A 4115-nucleotide genomic window follows, 5' to 3' on the forward strand; every position below is an offset into this window, starting at 1 on the left:
AGGGATACAAGCTGGACTTCGAGGAGATGCCCCATCACCGACGGCGCTGCCGGCTTCCCCCCACGAGAGAGGGAAATAGTGTTAACTGCAATTCACAAATTGTATCTTCAACAGGTGGTGGTCAAGGTTCCCCTCCTTCAACAAGGAGGGGGTTATTATTCGACCATGTTGTAGTCCCGAAACCGGACGGTTCGGTCAGACCCATATTGATTTTAAAATCCCTGAACATATACCTGAAAAGGTTCAATTCAAGATGGAATCGCTAAGAGCGGTCGTCGCAAGCCTGGAAGGGGGTGATTTTATGGTGTCTCTGGACATAAAGGATGCATACTTTCATGTCCCCATTTATCCACCTCATCAGGCGTACCTCAGATTTGTGGTACAGGATTGTCATTACCAATTTCAGACGTTGCCGTTTGGTCTCTCCACGGCACCGAGAATATTTACCAAGGTAATGGCGGAAATGATGGTACTCCTGCGGAAGCAAGGGGTCGCAATTATCCCATACTTGGACGATCTCCTCATAAAAGCGGGATCAAGAGAGCAGTTGCTGATCAGCGTAGCACGTTCTCTGGAAGTGTTACGGCAACACGGCTGGATTCTAAATATTCCAAAGTCGCAGTTGGTTCCTACGGCTCGTCTGCCTTTCCTAGGCATGATTCTAGACACAGACCAGAAAAGGGTTTATCTCCCGATAGAGAGCGCTCAGGAGCTCATGACACTGGTCAGGAACCTATTAAAACCAAAACAGGTGTCAGTGCATCACTGCACTCGAGTCCTGGGAAGGATGGTGGCATCATACGAGGCCATTCCTTTCGGCATGGTCCATGCGAGGACCTTTCAATGGGACTTACTGGACAAGTGGCCCGGATCACATCTTCAGATGCATCAGTTAATCACCCTATCCCCCAGGGCCAGGGTGTCTATCCTCTGGTGGCCGCAGAGTGCTCACCTTCTCGAGGGCCACAGATTCGGCATTCAGGACTGGGTACTGGTGACCACAGATGCAAGCCTCCGAGGGTGGGGAGCAGTCACACAGGGAAGATATTTCCAAGGTCTGTGGTCAAGTCAGGAGACTTGCCTTCACATCAACATCCTGGAACTAAGGGCCGTATATGACGCCCTACGTCAAGCGGAGACCCTTCTTCGTGACCAACCAGTTCTGATTCAGTCAGACACCATCACCGCAGTGGCTCATGTGAACCGACAAGGTGGCACAAGGAGCAGGGTAGCGATGGCGGAAGCCACCACAGTTCTTCGCTGGGCGGAAAATCACGTAAGCGCACTGTCAACAGTGTTCATCCCGGGAGTGGGCAACTGGGAAGCAGACTTCCTCAGCAGACACGACCTCCACCCGGGAGAGTGGGGACTTCATCAGGAAGTCTTCGCACAGACTGCAAGTCGGTGGGTACTTCCACAGGTGGACATGATGGCATCCCGCCTCAACAAAAAACTACAGAGGTATTGCGCCAGGTCAAGAGACCCTCAGGCGATAGCTGTAGACGCCCGGGTGACACCGTGGGTGTTCCAGTCGGTCTATGTATTTCCTCCTTTTTCCTCTCATACCCAAGGTGCTGAGAATAATAAGAAAAAGAGGAGTGAGAAAGATACTCATTGTTCCAGATTGGCCACGAAGGACTTGGTATCCAGATCTGCAAGAAATGCTCACAGAGGACCCGTGGCCTCTTCCTCTAAGACAGGACTTGTTGCAACAGGGGCCCTGTCTGTTCCAAGACTTACAGCGGCTGCGTTTGACGGCATGGCGGTTGAACGCCGGATCCTAGCGGAGAAAGGCATTCTGGATGAGGTCATTCCTACACTGATAAAGACTAGGAAGGACGTAACAGCTCAACATTATCACCGTATATGGCGAAAATATGTTGCTGGGTGTGAGGCCAGGAATGCCCCTACGGAAGAATTCCAGCTGGGCCGCTCCTTCACTTCCTACAGTCGGGAGTGAATTTGGGCCTAAAATTGGGTTCCATTAAGGTCCAGATTTTGGCCCTATCCATTTTCTTTCAAAAGCAGTTGACTTCTCTACCTGAAGTTCAGACGTTTGTAAAGGGAGTGCTGCATATTCAGCCCCCTTTTGTGCCTCCAGTGGCACCATGGGATCTTAACGTGGTGTTGAGTTTCCTGAAATCCCACTGGTTTGGACCACTCAAAACGGTGGGGTTGAAATATCTCACGTGGAAGGTGGTCTTGCTATTAGCCTTGGCTTCGGCTAGACGTGTGTCAGAGTTGGCGGCTTTGTCGCATAAAAGCCCCTATCTGGTTTTCCATGCGGATAGAGCAGAATTGCGGACTCGTCCACAATTTCTGCCGAAAGTGGTTTCATCTTTTCATATAAAGCAACCTATTGTGGTGCCTGTGGCTACTACTGACTTGGAGGATTCCGAGTTACTTGATGTGGTCAGGGCTTTGAAGGTTTATGTAGCCAGAATGGCTAGGGTCAGGAAAACAGAGTCTTTGTTTATCCTGTATGCTTCCAACAAGCTTGGTGCTCCTGCTTCAAAGCAGACTATTGCCCGCTGGATCTGTAACACGATTAAGCAGGCTCATTCTGTGGCTGGATTGCCGCTGTCAAAATCAGTTAAGGTCCATTCCACTAGGAAGGTGGGCTCTTCTTGGGCGGCTGCCTGAGGGGTCTCTGCATTACAGCTTTGCCGAGCGGCTACTTGGTCAGGTTCAAACACTTTTGCAAAGTTATACAAGTTTGATACCCTGGCTGAGGAGGACCTTGTGTTTGCTCAATCGGTGCTGCAGAGTCATCCGCACTCTCCTGCCCGTTTGGGAGCTTTGGTATAATCCCCATGGTCTTTACGGAGTCCCCAGCATCCACTAGGACGTTAGGGAAAATAAGATTTTACTTACCGGTAAATATATTTCTTGTAGTCCGTAGTGGATGCTGGGCGCCCGTCCTAAGTGCGGACTTATTCTGCAATGCTTGTTTATAGTTATTGCTTCAATAAGGGTTATGTTATGGTTGCGTCAGGGTTGGACCTGATGCTCTGTTGTTGTCATACTGTTGACTGGTTGTTATAAACTCATGTTATACGGTGTGATTGGTGTGGCTGGTATGAATCTTGCCCTGGATTACCAAAATCCTTTCCTTGTACTGTCAGCTCTTCCGGGCACAGTTTCTCTAATTGAGGTCTGGAGGAGGGACATAGAGGGAGGAGCCAGAGCACACCAGAATCTAAATTCTTTCTTAAAGTGCCCATGTCTCCTGCGGAGCCCGTCTATTCCCCATGGTCCTTACAGAGTCCCCAGCATCCACTACGGACTACGAGAAATAGATTTACCGGTAAGTAAAATCTTATTTTAAGAAAGCTTTGGACTCTGGCTACTCCCTCTATGCCCCTCCAACAGACCTCAGTTAGGGAAACTGTGCCCAGAGGAGATGGACAGTACGAGGAAGGATTTTTGTAAATCTAAGGGCGAGATCCATACCAGCCACACCAATCACACCGTATAAATTGTGATAAACTACCCAGTTAACAGTATAAACAACAACATAGCCACGGTTCAACCGATAAACTATAACATAACCCTTATGTAAGCAATAACTATATACAAGTCTTGCAGAAGAAGTCCGCACTTGGGACGGGCGCCCAGCATCCTCTACGGACTACGAGAAATAGATTTACCGGTAAGAAAATCTTATTTTCTCTAACTTCCTTGAGGATGCTGGGACTCCGTAAGGACCATGGGGATACTACCAAAGCTCCCACACGGGTGGGAGAGTGCGGATGACTCTGCAGCACCGATTGAGCAAACAGGAGGTCCTCCTCAGCCAGGGTATCAAACTTATAGAACTTTGCAAAGGTGTTAGACCCCGACCAAGTAGCAGCTCGGCACAACTGTATGGCCGAGACCCCTCGGGCAGCCGCCCAAGAAGAACCCACTTTCCTAGTGGAATGGGCCTTAACCGATTTCGGTAACGGCAATCCCGCCGTAGAATGCGCCTGCCCTATCCACGTGAAAAACCAAGTATGGGCTTTTATGTGATAAAGCCGCCAATTCTGAAACACGTCTTGCCGAAGCTAATGCCAACAACATGACCACTTTCCACGTGTGGTATTTCAATTCCACAGTTTTGAGTGGTTCAGACC

This window comes from Pseudophryne corroboree, chromosome 3, assembly GCF_028390025.1.
Source record: "Pseudophryne corroboree isolate aPseCor3 chromosome 3, aPseCor3.hap2, whole genome shotgun sequence".
Taxonomy (NCBI): Eukaryota; Metazoa; Chordata; class Amphibia; order Anura; family Myobatrachidae; genus Pseudophryne; species Pseudophryne corroboree.